This window comes from Acanthopagrus latus, chromosome 18, assembly GCF_904848185.1.
Source record: "Acanthopagrus latus isolate v.2019 chromosome 18, fAcaLat1.1, whole genome shotgun sequence".
Lineage (NCBI taxonomy): Eukaryota > Metazoa > Chordata > Actinopteri > Spariformes > Sparidae > Acanthopagrus > Acanthopagrus latus.
This window is the reverse complement of record NC_051056.1, coordinates 25133881-25150904: the sequence shown is the minus strand read 5'-3', so window position 1 is coordinate 25150904 and position 17024 is coordinate 25133881. Positions and strand designations below refer to the sequence as shown.

The 17024-nt window shown below is 44.6% G+C and overlaps 1 long non-coding RNA gene across 1 annotated transcript in view; it reads left to right on the top strand.

Moving 5' to 3' along the window:
- Nucleotides 1-383: 383 nt before the first annotated feature.
- The window catches only part of LOC119007423, a 67164-nt gene continuing 50523 nt past the window's right edge, over nucleotides 384-17024 (top strand). The window contains exon 1 of the long non-coding RNA XR_005071127.1: nucleotides 384-1281. This is a non-coding gene — a long non-coding RNA (uncharacterized LOC119007423). The remainder of the gene's footprint in view (nucleotides 1282-17024) is intronic.

Genomic DNA, 17024 nt, shown 5'->3' with positions numbered 1-17024 from the left:
TGTTGGGCTCATTAAGGAAAGTTTTAAAGGATAAGTTCACCTGAAAAAAAAAAAAAAAATGTTAATTCAATCATTGTCTACTGAGCCAATGGAAAGTTGGGTAAAGTTCTGTAGTCCGCAAAACATTTCTGGAGCTTCCCTGATATCACGAACTGATTTATATAGTTGTTATCGACACACTTTTTTAAACGCTATAGCTGCTAAGGTAGTTTTTTCATTTTTGGGTGAACTTGCAACCAAATTGCATCCTCCTCCTTCCATTTTCTTTTCTTTTTTTTCCAGAAACATGGAGCCTACATTACCCACAATGCACCGTAGCCACTGAGTGACATCACAGGAGGCAATTAATCAGATTGCATGCAGCTTGACACCCTACTCTTTATTCATCCCAAACACCTGTTAACACTTTAGAGTGCTGACGCCGCCATCCCAAAAGGAAGGAGACGCAAAGATCAACTTTTCTTACAATCCCAGAGAGAAATCAACTTTTTCCAACAAACACCACCTTTTAATATGTAAAACTGGTGGAGCTGCCCTTTAAATAACACGCGTCCTTCTACAGGACAAAGTCTTCCAGGTCCTGATTTATTTCTCCAGGCTGAAATCCTCTTTCAGTAAAGTTTTTACCCCCGCTGTCAGACATGATGAAAGGTTGCAGATGATTTTCCCTCCCTGACCAGCTCTTTCTTTCTTTCTTTCTTTCTTTCTTTCTTTCTTTCTTTCTTTCTTTCTTTCTTTCTTTCTTTCTTTCGGACGCTTCCTCCCTCCCTCAGCTGTGTCACCCCAGAGCCTCTCGTCTCTCTCCCGCAACAACAACAGCAGCAGCAGCAGCTCTCCCCCCTCACCTCCGCTCCCGCAACGCCAAAAAAAATAAAAATCACGCACGCACGGAGAACTTGATTCCATTCCAACTCTTTGAGACTGAGGTATATCACGCTGTTGAGACGCGATCGGAGGAAAATCCCTCCCCACGCAGATGAAGCCGCGTGTGTGCGTGCGGTGCGTGATGCGAGCGCGCGCGGAGCCACCTTAAAGACACGCGGCCCCCGCTGATGTCAGAGACTCCGCCGCCGCCGCCGCCGGTGCCGCGCTGCGCCGCTCCGCCGTTTCAAATCTTCATCCGCGCCGCTGCTGCTGCTCTCCTCACTTTTCTCCAGCTCATGTCTCGGCTGCATTCACGGGAGTAGCTCAATCCAACCTGCACATCCAAGAAAACAAAACAAACAAAAAAACCCCTCCACCAGTCCTACCCGAGCCTTTAGAGGAGGGAGAGAGAAAAAGGTAAGACTGTTTTCTTTTTTTATTCTTTTTTTTTTTGGGTTATATTTCGCTCACATCCAGGGGCGCACACGCACCGGGACGCGGTGTGACAGTGCGCCAGGCTGTTTTCTTAACACCGCCTTTGGGTCACTCGTGTGCCTGCTGCTGAGTGCTGACTGACTGAGGAAGAGGAGGAAGAGGATGTGGTCTTGGTTGTGCTGCAGTTCGGATACAGGGAGGAATCGTCCCGGTCACAGTCCAGGCTGCTGGATCTCTCTCTCTCTCTCTCTTTTTCTTGAAATCAGCTGATGTCCGTGCGGTGCTGATGGATGGATGGATGGATGGATGGATGGATGAGGGGCTGTGGAGCAGCTGGAGCCGCTCTGTGCTGAACATTTCTGGACAAACATGCAAAGACGCGCACACCGGTTGTTTCAGCCGACACTGATTGAGTGCGCGTTGTTTTGTGCAGCCCAGAGGAATTAAAATGAAATGACATGAAATATATATATAAAAAAAAAATAAGGCAGGACAGAGTCTGACACACATTTCTGTGTGAAGTTTCCTCCTCCTGCAGAATGAAGGAGCCTCATCACCAGTTTGTATGGGTGGAGGCTGACACAGTGTGTGTGTGTGTGTGTGTGTGTGTGTGTGTGTGTGTGTGTGTGTGTGTGTGTGTGTGTGTGTGTGTGTGTGTGTGATGGACACGCTGTTGGTGTTGAGCCGGATTTGAACTCTTCGGATGTCTCGAGTAATTATGATGACAATTACACGGTGTGCGTCTCCAGTGAGGGGCCCCCAGGACGAGACCCGCTGCGGGATGATGTGCGGAGGGAGGCGGGGAGGAGTGATCCCGCATGTGTGGAGCTCAGCTCAGCGTAGTCTGATGTTTAAAACCCAACACGTGAAGGAAAACACACAAAGTGACGCTGCACTCTCTGCCAGTGTGAAGACCCACAGGAACAACTGAATTAAAGGGGCAGTGTGTCTTTTAAAAGAAGAATTTCAAACTTGTAATTTTAAATATTTACGATATCAGTGAGGTAATAATACAAACTCGGAAGATTTTATCGTCTCCCATAACCGGATAAACAAGCTGCTCTCAAGAGGGAAGTACTGCATGAGGCTGGAGAGGTGGCGGGGTCCGCCAAACATAAGCAAAGCAGGATGAAAGTGTGTTGTCCTTTTTAAAGTCAGTTTGTGTATTCAGTCATGAAAACAAAGCGTTTGCTTATTAGAAGTGCACCTTTAACTTCGGGAAAAACAACAGAATTAAAGGGGCACTGCGTAGTTTTAGAAATTCAACCTCAAAATTTTTATTTCTGACAACATTAACGAGGAAATAACACAAACTAATCTATTTTATTTTGCCATAAGTGAATAAACAAGGTGTACTCCGTGGAAAACAAGGTCCCATAAGTTTGAAGCTAGAGAGGTGGCAGGGTCCGCCACGCAGAAACAAAATAAAACGGTATGAAATTGTGGCATTACATAGTGCACCTTTTAAAGTTTGTTTTGCGAACGTATTGATACATATTTTAAGCAAATGTGCCGTTTTTATCTCACACATCCAACATGTGGATATCCTTGATTTTGATGTCTAGAATAAATGACTGATTGCTCCTTTAATGTCTCCACTGGAGGAGCTGAAATATTTGAGCTGTGACAAATTGTTACAACAATGCGTCCATCTTTATGTGTCAGACTCGTGTTTGTCAGCGTTCTGTAGGTTCATTCTTTTTAGGGGATCAACTGAACACAAAAACAATAATTTCCTTTTTTATATGAATCTAATCGTCTCGGGTTTTAAAAGCAATCCTGTCGCTCCTTCTTTCGTCTTTGATCATAGGAAAAAAAAAAAAAAGGCTGGTAATTCTTGGCGTTCATGGATCGGTCCAGGATGAAATTGAAGATCTCTGGAAAGCTTTAAACGGTTTATTTTGGGTTTTAAATAAAAAAAAAAGAAAAAAAAGATGAATGTTGAATAATGCTTCCTAGCTGGAGGGGACATCCCGCCTCAAAGAGAAATTCCTCTGTAGAATGACATTTGTGTGTTTCCATTCTGCAGGACCGCTCATTGTTATCAATCTGTATTCATTTAAAACCGCTCCAAGTGATTTTCATGGACAGTAATCTTTCTGTACCTCCACTGAAAGACCCACCCGGAGCGCTCGTTTCTTTCTTTCTTTTTTTTTTTTTTTCATGCAAATCCAATTTGATGTGATGATGATAGGATGGCACATCCTTTTTGATCTCAGAGACTTGCTGCAAAAAAACATCTGCGAATAAGTGGAACAACTCTGCAGATTGTGGCTTTTTAAATTTTTTTTTATAACTCTTGATAATAAGCAGCGTATGTTGTAGATGACCACGTCATGTGTCGCTCTGTTGGTCAGATCTGGCAGAGTGTGTTTGTGTGTTTGTTTTTCTTAAAGCTTCACTGAAGAAGTGACGTATAATTGTGAAAGATGCTAAAAGGATTACGAGGACGCTCGACTGTCGCTGCCTCTCTGCGTCTACATGCCTCCTGGTCATGTTTTATGTTGCGCTTCCTACAACGCTCTCCCTCCAGCTGTGTTTTGGAGAATGTAGATTAAACTCTACAGTGTCATCCCATTTTAATGCCCTTTGTTTACCCTAAGGATGGCAGTGCCACTGTCACTTGTATCAGATAATGTTAAATCAGCGGCTCCCAACCTTTTTTTTTTTTAATAATCTTATACACCTCCGGACCCTTCAAAAGAAAGTGGATTCACCTCCTCATTGATCTCAGCTGTCACGGTCCTCGTGTGCTCAGCTGAACTGATTCCAAACTGGACGTCGTTGAGCACTTTTTATCACATGAAGTGGATGTTATCGTTCTTTCTCACAACTGAATTTCAGTGGCTTGGTCGAGTTTGCTATCGTAGGCTCCTGTCGTGGAGCGGCATGGTGGATATTTCAACCATCCTAAACCACGTTTGGCTAAACTTATATCACCATTTACCCTGAGCGAAGTAATTCAACCTCATCATCCATTATGCAAAATTTAATTCCAAACATCAGGTTACATTTAGCTCTAACTCAGCCGTGTCGGCTATCTATTACTTTCAGCTAACTGCCTCAGCTTCTTATCCATCGGTTTTTGCTTGCAACATCAACCATTTCTCCATCGCTTTTAACTAACAGATATTAATCCATTGGTCCTGGCTAACTACCTCAAATGTCTCCTCATTACTTTTAGCTAACAGCTGTTTGTCCAACAGTTTTAGCTAACGACACCAATTGTTTATCCATAACTTTTAGCTAACATCTGTTAATCCATCCGTTCAAGCTAACTCCCTCAAATGTTTCTTCATTACTTTGAGCTAACAGTTGTTCATCCAACGGTTTTTGGCTAACTGCGCTAACTATTTAGCTAACATCTGTTCATCCAGCGGTTTTAGCTAACTACGTCAACTGTTTAGTCCATTAGTTTTCGCTAACAGCTGTTCGTCCACTGGCTTTTTGCCAGGCTATTTCAAACATTTGTCATGTGGATAAGCGATATTTCAACTGGTTGTCCAATTAAATTATTATTTTCATAGTTTATCCATTATTTTCATCTCTCTACTTCCACCATGTAGCCAGTTTACCTGACTATTTGAATTGTTTATTTATCACTTTTAGCCATTCATCAGTCAGTCTTCGCTAACTTTAGGCCGCAGATGTATAACAACACCTGGATACGGCGCCATCGCTCAGCCGTGCTCGCTTGACAGGACAATTCTAATTCAACAGGCGCCATGTTTGGGTCCGATATCCAGATCTTATAACACATCCTCGCGTCTCTGCCTCCTTGCTTATTAGTTCTCACACTCTGCACTGCAGAAGCAAACTAACCCTGGTCGTGAATCATCATGTTCAGGCGTTTGTGTTGTTTTCTGGATTCTTTTTCACAGTTTTCGGAGCGCCAAAGGTTAATCCTAAAGACGCCAGTCCTTCAAGGCGGGGGAGCTGGTTTCTTTCATGATTTGTTTTCATCACCTCTGATGAATTCTAAACATGTATTTTTGGGACTGCATTATTTATGCTGTTATGTGGGGAGCAAGCTGTGTTAAAGATTGTCTCGGGCATGTTTTTCTTTTCCCTCCTTTTTTTAATTCAGGAGAGTGATCTGAAAATGTCATCCTCTGTTAAAGTCTGCCTCGGGTCCTGAGTAACTCTAGCCGAGCGTTAAGAATTAGCAACCTACCAACTGCTGTAGTGACATTACATATTCTTACTGAGAGGATTTTTTTTCTTGATTCACACTGAAAGGGTGACTTCAGGTCGGATGCTGTGTGTTCATGTAGGCCTAAGCACCGTGATCGTGAATAATTAGTCGGGTCTGATATTTTCTTGCTCGGGGAACGCCGCGATGAGTTTTTTTTTTTTTCAGGTTGCGACCTCCTGGAGTTAAACTACCGCGGTGATTTAATTACTGCTGATCCCGTCTTCGACCTTATTGATGTCACCTCGCCCTCAGAGGGCCCAGCTGCAGGCCCGATGTGTGTCTCCGTATTGCCTCGTGTTGCTGGACTGAATATTTGCAGTTAAACTGATTTTCTGACTCAAATTTTAGGTGTATTCGTAGGGATAATTTCTGTTTGTGAACTGTATCTAGTCTACACATCTTTCTTTACAAAAAAATCTAATTAGCAATAAGGTAACCTAATTCGTCATGGAGTCTGCACACAGTCAACAGAGCCGGAGACGTCTGGGCTCATTCTCATCTCCTCAGACAAAGACAGTTGTTGCTTCTCGCTTTAAACACAGTTTGAAGAACAACTTCCACTAAACTATGGAATTTTCTGATAATCCACTGAGCGCGTCTCCCCCCGCGAAGCGTTAATTAGGTTTAGTGAAAGGTTCTCTGTCGTGTTATTTCATCTCGCCTCGGTTTGATGTTTCAGTTTCTAACCGCGCCCGCAGAGAGCAGAGAATCTGTGAGGCCGTCTGATTGGATCAATATGACAATGTCATTGTTTGTGCCTGCTGGTAATCACCTCGAGAAGTCTGTCTGGAAGTAATCTCTAAAACAACAAAACCCATTACAAACTTGTTTTTCACGTCCATGTTTTGTTGTTGGCTGGCAGCTCGGCTCGTTTCTCCTCTCCGCCTCTTAACCTTCATTGTTGTCCAAAATTATTAACAAGACATGCGAGCCTCGGCTGCATCAAACGTGGGCCCTGCGGTTCATGTTGTGCTGTCCTGGTGCCATAAACACCTACTGGAGCTCCAAATCCACAGCTGGAAGTCGTCCACAAACAAGCGCACGAATCCAAAAAAGAACATTAAGGCATCGCTTTGTTGTGAGTGTGAATACAGAGCCGGCACAATGGGATCGGGTGGGTTTCTTGGAAGGTTTGGTTAGAATTGACGCCCTCTGCTCCGCCTTCACGACTCTCCTGAACCTGACGTGTTTTCGACGTCCTCCGAGTATCAGCCACTGTAAAATCACTTGAGTGCCGTCGTCCCCGTCTGTAAACTGACCTCCGTCGCTCTCGGAGGTTGTCTTCGGTCCCATTCCAACTGTGTTTCCCATCGCGGCTGCCGAGCTCGGTTCCAGTTCCTGGTGGTTTCGTATCTGCTTTGATAAACTGTAAACTCATTAAATTCTGCGCCTCATATCGCTTGTTTCCGAGCTTCTGTAGCGTTCATATGCCGCTTTGGTTTGGACGTGGTTTCATCTTGAATCGGCTGTTTTACTAATGCTCTGTGTCTACACTTACCTACATGTGAACCAGCACCAAATGTTGGAAAATGTGGGCTCAAAGTATATATTTTTCTCTCTACGGCCACTCAGGGGCTTCTAACATTTCCTGTTAGAGTGATATTTGCAGGTAATTAAAGTGCCCAGCTGTTCGAGGGAATTCTCGAGCTCTTGTACAAACTGAAAGAGTAAATCACTTCCTTCTCCGATGTAACGTTTCTGTTTCCTTCCCTCCTATTTCCAATAAGTTAAATTCATTTAAAAGCACTGATGGTGCATGATATATACAATATTCGTCTCCTCTACAAACACTTCACAAATATTCCCGTTACAGCGTTCACAGTTTAACCCTCTAACCTGTGAAACATTTTGTGTCCTGCTGTGGCCTGTTGTGTAAACGAAGCGATCGATCGTCTGGTTCCTCCTCCGTTAAAAGAGTTCTCAACACTGCGACGCTTCGGATAATAGGAGGACAACCGGGACGACCAGCAGAGGTGACCGAGTAATACATCACAGATCCCTCTCCGGTAGAGCGACACATTTTGGGACCGAGCTCCAAGTAATAAAAGAGAGTGCTGCAGCTTTTAAGTTTCAAATTAAATCACGTCGTCATCACACATTACAAAAACACTTCGTCTGGGGAAAAATCAGGCCGCTGTTGTCGCGTTTTAACGCTATGAAATCATGTTGTTTTTTTATTCTGTAGTGTTGTTCTTCCTAACGACTGGATAAATACAGAAATACATCCAAAATGAGCTGGAGTGGAAGTATAAAGCAGCAGAAAATGGCAAGTTAAATACAAATACTGCCAGATTGTACTTAAGTACAGTAACTGAGTAAATGTACTCGGTTACGTTCCACCCTCGAGTGCCACAGACGGGGCGGAGAGGTCATGAAGTATTAATAAGAGACCGTCTTAGTCTGAGACTTTCTTGGTTTTGGTCTTTTGTTGACATCAGCAAGCCGACGCCGTTAAGTAAAGTATTAGATATGGATTTACAGAGTGACGACACTATTCTTCTTCACTAGCAATCAGTCAGGACTAAACACCTTCAGTCAACAGAGCTGTTGGCTGTCGTCCTGCATAAAACCTCTTTTAACATCCCCGACCACAGACCAGCTGTGTTTGCTCCATCCCCTGTTCCTGTCCAACAACAACAACAACAAAAAAAAAAGCCACTGGCCACAGTCGTACACCTCGGGGCCCTGCTGGAATAAAAATATCTCCGTGCCCTGTCAAGTGGCCGTCCCTCCTGAGACCCAGATGGACGGATAGTTGTTGTACACCTCAGAGCATCATCCTCCCGAGCTCTGTGGCCGCGGGACAGCTGTGCTCAGTCAGGCAGGCTGCAACAGTCCCATCATCTCCCTGCACCTCTCCATCATCCCCAGCCTCAGCTGAGAGATGGAAAAATGGACAAATGGGGGAAGAATGGGGATAGAAAAGCAATTTGCTAACTCCATAAATTCCTGGGCCTGTGGTACCTATCCTTGGCCGTGGTGACTGCGAGCTATTATTTAGAATCTGGTAACCGATGCTTTCCTATTAACATTAAATGGGTTGGTGTCTGCGGGTTGTCTCCCACGACACGTTTATGCTGGTTATTTACTGCCAGGCACTGCAGGCCTTGCTCTCCGAGCTGCTCCGAGGGCCGGCTCACAGTGTGGCCCCCTGTGGCAACTCATCCTTAATATAGCAGGAGGGTGGAGGAAGGGGGAGGAGGAGGAGGAGCGACCAGTTGCTTGATTCACAGTCGGTGACTAAGAGGGAAAGTCGCCGGTGTTAAAGAGGAGATCTGTAAATGAGACAGGAAGAGGAATGTGAGGGTGTGATGGATTCTGTGTATGTGTGCCGCCACTTTTCTCTTAATCTTTGCTCGTGTCTGTTCGTCTGTTTTTTTTGGTTTTTTTTGGCGACGTTGGCAGACGGGACGGTGATGTCGGCCAATCTGTCGCTCCGTCACTTTGGTCCAGACTGAAATATCTCAGAAGCTGTTGTGAGGGTCTGAACGATGGCAGCACGAATGGCTGTCAGTCACTGACCACTCAGCCCCAGTCCAAAATCTCATTACTGAAAACATAGGTTACTGGGAGTAACTCCAGTTCTGTGAGTTTATGCCCTGTCATCGTCCAGTCTCCACCCAAAGATACAGTTACATCTGCTGGATGGGCTGCTGTGAAATGTTGAATGAATATCACTGATTTAGATGATCACCAGACTTCTCATCTGGCATGTTAGCTTGTCTTGCATAGCCACATCCATCTTCATAGTCCATCTCTCTACGAATTTCGAAATGACACAGGCCGAATTTAAAGGAGCCTTCGACATGAGATGGTTTCGTCGCATCTTCGTCATGCAGTTGTTGAAGGATGGATTGAGACACAGCTACACATGGTGGAAGGGAGGAGACACCGACTAAAACACTCGCCCAGTCGCACGTCTCAATGACGGGCCACATCCAGGATTTAGCTAAACGCACAGCCCTCACAGGGCTGCTAACACGGCTGGGGAGTCTTTCAAGTCATTTCAACCTTTACCGGGTGAAGAGAAGAAAAGTTCACGCTGTTAAAAGAGATCATACATCTTCCTCAGGATGACAATCAGGCAGCGGTGCGGCGAGCAGAAGATGTGAAGGCGGTGTTATTTCTTAATCCTGTCATCCTCGGGCCCAGAGCGGCTCGCTGCGGTTATATTTCCTTTCTATCTGAATATGTCGGCATGTGGGACAGATGTTTGACTGAATATTCACTGCCTGGACATCTCACAACAGATGAATGATTGAACATGTGACAGAGACAAACGTCCTTCGGTTCGTCCTTTTTTACAAAGTTGAAATCCATCGTTGACAAAAAAAAGTTTTCCTGTTTTTGCCGGTCCACTTTAACGGTCGATTCTAGCTCACGATTAAACTGTATCGTTTAAATGCAAAGCTACATCTAATCTGATCAGTGGAGTCTCATAGATGGACAACGCTGTGGTCAATAACATTACATCGGCGGTCCTCCACTCTGATTGGAGTTAATGGCTCCTGCATTGAGTTCAGCGTACTTCTTGTGGCGGCTGCTGAGTTTGTCTCCCTGGTTGCAGCTTCTTCTCCGAACCGAGCCGCTCGTGCACCGTTTCTGGTAAATCTTACAAGAAAGCCGATCGCTGCGGCGCGTCAGGTCGCGTTAGGGCAACGCGGCGCCGGCTCTCCACTCGTCACACTTCATCTTCTGCACACGTGCTAACGCGCTCCAATTAAAGCTGACATGTTCTGATCACCGCGGCGTCACGTCTGGCAGCTCGACCTCGGGTGGGCTCGGCGCGTCCTCCACTGCTCCGTTTCTCGACTCCGTCTTCGTTTCATATCGTCCCGCTTGTCAAAATTCACGGAGCACGTTGCTGATATTCTGCGTGGCGGCTCTGACCCCTCAGATGTGTTTGTCTTTTCTTTTCCCTCTCATTTTAGGATTCAGGGAACGGGACGGGCTTATTTGGATAATTGCTGTGAGTCTCCTGGCTTGGTGTCATTTTGGAGACATAATGGAGTGTTAGACGCAGGGTGATGAACTCATTAGAAATGAATCCCACATTTCCCCCCCCCCCCTCCCTGGTCCAACCTTCAGGCTGCAAAAGAAAAAGGCTATTCAGAGACTATTTTCTAGGAGGCCTTTAAAGCAGGTATTACAACTGTCTTTGAATTAAATCATTTTCTATGTAGAGTAAAATATGTATATATAAATAAATAAATATTTGCTATTTGTTTTCTTTCTTTTGCCCTTTTTTGAGTGAATCTGACCCGAGTTAACGTCCGACACTGCCCGTGGGCGGATGCTTGTAAAGTCTACCTCGGCTTGTGTCCTCTCCCGTGTGTCAAGCTGGCTGTTATTTTCACAGCTTCGCACATTATTCCTGTTGGTTTTAATAACATTTTAGTCACCTGCACCACGGCACACGCTGCAGAGAGGGAAAATCCACTAATTACAAGTTTAAACCAGCATCCAGTTCTGCAAGCAGCACAAGCGCTAACCTTGTCGTCCCAACAGCAAAATGTATTTCCTGGTGGTATAATTGCCCGAGTCTGTAATGTTTTATATGGCTCCTCCATCGAGCCGGCCGGGCGATGTTTGTCCTTCCTCACACGCCCCTTTTCCACCAAATTAGCTCCGGAGCAGAGAGTTTAGCGAGACGGTCAGCTGTGTTGAATACCTGCTCTTTTTTGTTTTTTTTTAAGCAAATCCATCTGCCTTGCAAGGTCGCGTCAGAAGTGAAGCTGTGATGTCATAGCTTGCTGGAGTACAACGTCTGCTGCTTTTCCATTCAGCCACTGAGCTGGATCTACTTGGTTTAACTCTGGGATTTTTTAAATTTACATTTACATTTGGGATTGCTTTTTTTGGGGGGGGGCGGTCATGCTAAGCGGGGTTGAGGTGAAGTCTGAACAAATGAGTCTTTTGCGGAAGATGGAGAGTGATTCTGGTTTGGAGATCGTTCCACCACTGAGGTGCCAAAACAGAACAGTGGCGCTGAGCGGGCTCTGGTTGCTCTCAGCGATGGCGGTACCAGCCGGCCCGCTGATGTAGAAGAATGAAGTGCTCTTGCTGGGGCGTGTGGTCTGAAGCAGTGCAGACGGGTGCAGTTCTGTTGATGGCCTTGAGGGCCGGCACCATCGTCTTGAATCGGATGCGGGCCGCAGCAGGAAGCCAGTGGAGGTCATGGCAGAATTTGGGAAGATTGTAAACGAGGAGCGCTGCAGCGTTCTGGATACGCTGTAGTTTCAGAGGCTGGGAGTCCAGCCTTGGACCTGGAGTTGCACTGCCTCTTTTGTGAGGAAAGACCAGATCCTGCGTATTTCCACCACAACTGAGATACCTGCTTAAAGGTATGTCTTTTAAGTAATGATCAGAGCTGGTACATATGGTTCCTTTTAAGGATTCAAGTCATTATGAGTCACTAAATTGAACCGGGATGTGCGAGTCACTTGAGTCAGTATTGCCTAATAACCATGGAAACTCAGTCCTGGCCCATTGTCTCTTAACCACTAACGTAGCAGGAAGTTCTGTGGATTCACTTGTTGCAGACATGAGCTTGCTATGTGTACGGCTCTGCGTGACGCTATTCATCATTTTAGATTTGATTATAGTAGGACTCAAGTGACTCGAGTTAATGATACCAGAGATTTGTGACTTATGGGTTATTTTAACAACTCGGGTAAAAGATCCGGATGAGTCACGGCAGCACCACTGCGACCGAAGTGGCTTCGCTAATTCAGTTTCAAACACGGTTAATTTCCTTTAACTTTGTCACAATAGGAGCCTTCTGTTATTAAGTCATTTAAAAGTTGTTGTTTTTTTTTGTCATGAAGCGTCATTACAGGAGAAGTTGGGCTTGAACTAAACATGACTCCTGAAACACCTCAAAGCAAACACGATGAAAGAGTAAAACGCAGCAGATGTCTGAAAGTACAGACAGGACGAGAGAAACTGAAGAGATTTGGTTAGAAGCTACGAAGGTGCTGAAGGCTCGGGACCTAACGAGCACAGGACAGCGTGTCGCACACTTTTACCAATCAGAGCTCACTGCATGCAGCTTTCTTTGAGCTCACAGTTGAAGTGACACAAACCAAAAAATAAATTAAGTTGCACTCAGCCTCATTCCTTGTGACTTTTTTGTCAAGTGTACTAGAAAAATGACACGTTGGTAAAAAATAATGCTCGTTTTGATTTTGGAAAAAAAAGAAACTATGTGTAAAATGTATGTATTGTTTATCATCCTTGGTATAATTAGGTTATATATTCTCAGTCGTTTAGTGAAAACTAAACTGTGTCACTTCGACAGTCTTTAGAGTTTGGGTTTCAACAGTTTGAGGTTTAGAGCGGCATTTTAATTGGTTTTACTTATTTACTTACAATTTAACTATGGACCTGCTTATCCTGAGCAAATGATACACAGCAAAACAGAAGTTATTTCCAACTGGTACGATTATATAAATGGTTCTCACAAACAGAACTGTAAGGCAATTCTCTGAAATCACTGCAGCAGAAAATAACAGATTACAATATTTATAATAAGAGTAAAGGTCAAAACTAACTAAATCCATCGTAGCTGAACTAATGCTGTGATTTACATTCTGAGACACAGCGTGATGCGTTGAAAAGTCGTTCGCACATCTCGTCCGACAGAATCAAACTTTTAGCGATGGCTGTTTTCTCCTTTGTAGTCCCGTCAGCTTCGCACCACCAGCAGACAATGAAACACTGAGTCTCTCTGAGCTCGGCTCTGTCTTTGCTTATTAATAAAAATAACAGGATTATTTGAACACGTAGCACAAATATTTCATCATGTCTCAGACAACAAAGAACGATGTGGATCAACTCGGCTGTAACGTAATGCTCGTTCGTTGTAGATAATCGTGCGCGTGTTTCTAAAAGAAGATTTGTGCCTTTTGTGTAAGAAGTGTTGCATTTAGAATAATATTGATATTTATATTTTATTTATATTCAGTTATGTGAGTGACAGAAAACCCTTGTAGCATTCAAACACAACACACAGTCATTCAGAGTTTACGACCTCCCGCTGAACAGCTTTTTAATAGATAATAAAGCCGTTTTATCATGATGAAATCACTTGAAAATCTCAGTTGACTCTCTCACCTTGTGTTTCACCTTGAAAATAATTACTCCCCTCCAAATCTGTGATTGCCTGATTCATTTAACGTGTTGTCTCGCTCCTCCAGTTAAAATAATTTAATGTGCTCAGTCTGCAGAGTTCAGAAGTCTCTCGCCCCGACAGTGTCTCACAAAGACAATGAATTGTAGTTTCCTCTTTAAAATGAACCAGAAAAAGCACCTAATGACTGTCTACATAATTCACCGTCCAGATACTTGTGTGGCTCCTCCTGTTGAAGCCTAATTGAGCACCGCGGGAATGCCTCTCTTTACTGAGTGATGAAATAGGAATTTGACTTCTCCTCAGACGATAAAGCTCTGGGTGTCTCGGTCCCATTTCAAGCGGAAAAGGGGCAGAATAATACAAATTTCGCATGCATGCATGGATTTGTGTGTGTGTGTGTGTGTGTGCTGCGAGCACAAAGTGGCCGGGTCGATACAGCTCTGAGATCGTGAGATCCGAGGTCATTTCTCAAGGCGGCGTATTTCCCATCTACGAAGCTAACGGCAGTCTCTCAGGGTTTATGATTTATCAAACAGAAAGGTCACCACGGCAGGCTGCAATTAATTCTGTCTGCTTTTATTTGGTGCTGCTCAGGATGCTCGCTCCATTAGTGACAGATGTCATTAAATGGGTTGTCTCCAGGATGGGAGCGCAGGGAGCCGGCAGTATTTATGTGAAATAACGCAGTTGAAAATCAGCCACTTATTCCAGGCGGTGTTGAGTCGTGATTCATATCTGCTCAGACTTTATTGTGGAAGGTTTTGTTATTAAATACAGAAGAAGGAAAAGCGTCTCTGCGGTACTTAAAGGAGCAGTTTGCGAGATGTGGCCACGAGAAATGATCTCAGTAGCCTGCACGAGACGCGCTCTTTACCTGGTGAGCGAGTCATCTGCTTCGTCTTTTCGAGGTTCGATGTCCAAGTGACGTCCGTACAGGGTTCAGTGTTTTGTAGCCATGTTTTGGTCATCCAGCCTTCATCGGTTGGCTCGTCTTTCAAGGTTCGATAACAAAACAAGATCACTGAACATTGAAACCTGTCAGGATGTCACTTGTACATCAGTTGTGAACTTCAAAAAACTTTCATTCTGGCTCCACTGAATGTTGGAAGGGATGTCTTTTGAATATATTTCTGCTCAGAGGGGAACAAACATGATCAACAGAACAATAGTTACGTCAAAAACATCTACGTGTGTTGTTGAAATGTCTGCTGAAATTAAGGGACAGCCCCTGTAGTTTCAGCTGGTAGACAACATGCAGGCTGGTAGATTGAAGAAAAAAAAAAATGAAACAGTTTTACTTCTATTTTTCTGACTCAACAGAGAAATGCAACCTTACAACATTTGGAGTGAAGTTTCCCTCTTGTGTCTGTCTAGGATGAGCAAAAAAACAAGAACATGAACTAAATAAAACTCAGTCTGGTTTGTTTCTCCACAGTCACCTCCGGTTTGGTCAACTAAAACCTCAGTTTACCAAATGAAAGGTGTAAATATTGCAGCTCTCCCTCTCCCATCCCCACCTGCCTGCCTTGTCTCGTCTTGTCATTGCTGAAGTCAAAGTGTTGGTCAGAGGTCTTGTACTACGCACTGTATCCCCTGTTGAGCTCACTTCAGTCTGCCTTGGAGGCTGCGTTCAATCCCAGTTTGTTTTCCAGCCGCTTTCCCTCTCATGTGAGGCCACCGAACCCAGCAGACCTGATCCCTGTCGCTACTCCCCCGTGATTCGTAAGCCATGTCCACACGTACCAAAACGATCTCTTTGCTCCCCGTCTTCCTCGGTATCGTCCAAACGGATCCATTGTAAACGACTCAACATGCTGTAGTTCATATTCCAGGCCTACAGGTGGCACTTCACCAAATTCACCAAAAAAAGAGGAGAAGAGACTTGTACGCTGTATACAAACAGACAGTAGAAGAAGAAACTGATCGCAAGAAGATGACGAAAACGGCTAGTCGGTTGTCCATAATCCTTTTTTGCTCAGTGTAGAGGCAGAGGAGCAGAATTTTGCCCGAGTAACCCTGATAGGCTCAATATCTTCTGCGGCACGAACGTAAGCATGTAGTCCACCATTGTTGTTGCTGTTGTTATGAGACGTCGTGGGGTTAAGAGGTCGAAGGCCAGAGGTCGAGGTGTGGGGCGATGGCGTCATCGATGCGCAAAAGTGTGCAGATTCGCTGTCCACATGAGAACACGCGCGGGCGGCATTTTCAAATGTTTTCACCCTGAGATCAGGTTTCAAAAAAGTGCGTTTACAGGATCCTCTTGGACAATCGGCCAAAACATGTGCGTCAGACAAAGAAGCGTTTCCATGTGGCCCCATAGCCCGAACCAGACAAACTTGAGGGGTCGCTAGCTAACGGTAATTAGCCACATCCAAGGACAGAAAGCATCCTTGTGTGGCTGAACACACAGGCGTCGAACCTGTTAGTGTCCTCTGAGGAACCACTGCCAGCTATGGACGTGGATGTGGTGACCAGCGAGATGAGCGAGCGAAATGTGGCTCCTTGAGAGTTTTGCACTGAAGCTGCTAGCATCATTTATATCACAGCTGGAGAGTTTATATTTTGTTGAAAGAAGAACAAAGAACGTCACTGGAGGCTGTTTCACGATGGGAAAGATGTTTTCACTCTGGTTGTGGCTGTCTGCTGCACTTTTCCAGACGGTTTTGCGTAACAAACCATCTGCCGGTCGGGATAAAGTAGTGGACCAACCAACTGACGGACCAACATGGCTGTCCTGAGCCAAAATATGTCTAAGTCTGTACATACATTTTAAACAAAAAACAACGATAATCGACAAACGCGAACACGTCAAATCAAACAACAGAATATGGTTGTTAGAAAGTTTCAGTCTGATGCATTTAAGCAGACCGTTTTTCCATTTAAGAAATCACTCGACTTAAATAAATGTTCAGGCACAGAAGTCAAGTAAATTAACTGCCTGTTGTGGATTTCCCCCCACAGCCAACACAACAGCTGTGTTCTGCTGCTGCTTTTCATTTTTCTGGTTCTGTTTCTCTGATGAAAAAGACTTTCCGTCGCAGATTAGGCACCTCGCCTCAGGCAGTGTTTATTTTTGTGATGTTTGTGTTGTAGAAATAGCGTCGCATGATGAAAAATCCCAAGTCGTTTCAGTGTGTTTCATGAAGCTGGGTTATAATCCCCCCCCCCTTAATTACGGCCCAAATCATCCTCTGTGCCTTGTGGCTGCGTTTTGAACATAAACAGTCTCGTTGCTTCTGCACTTAAAGCGTCTCATCAATCCGTCTTGTGAGCTGATAGCCACCTTACTTAGTTCCTATGGAAACTGCAGTGTTAAGAGTTCAAACTTATTGCTATGCAGACCAATCCAGTAGTCGGTGAAACGTTATGAGACTGCAGAACTCTTTGCCCTGGTAG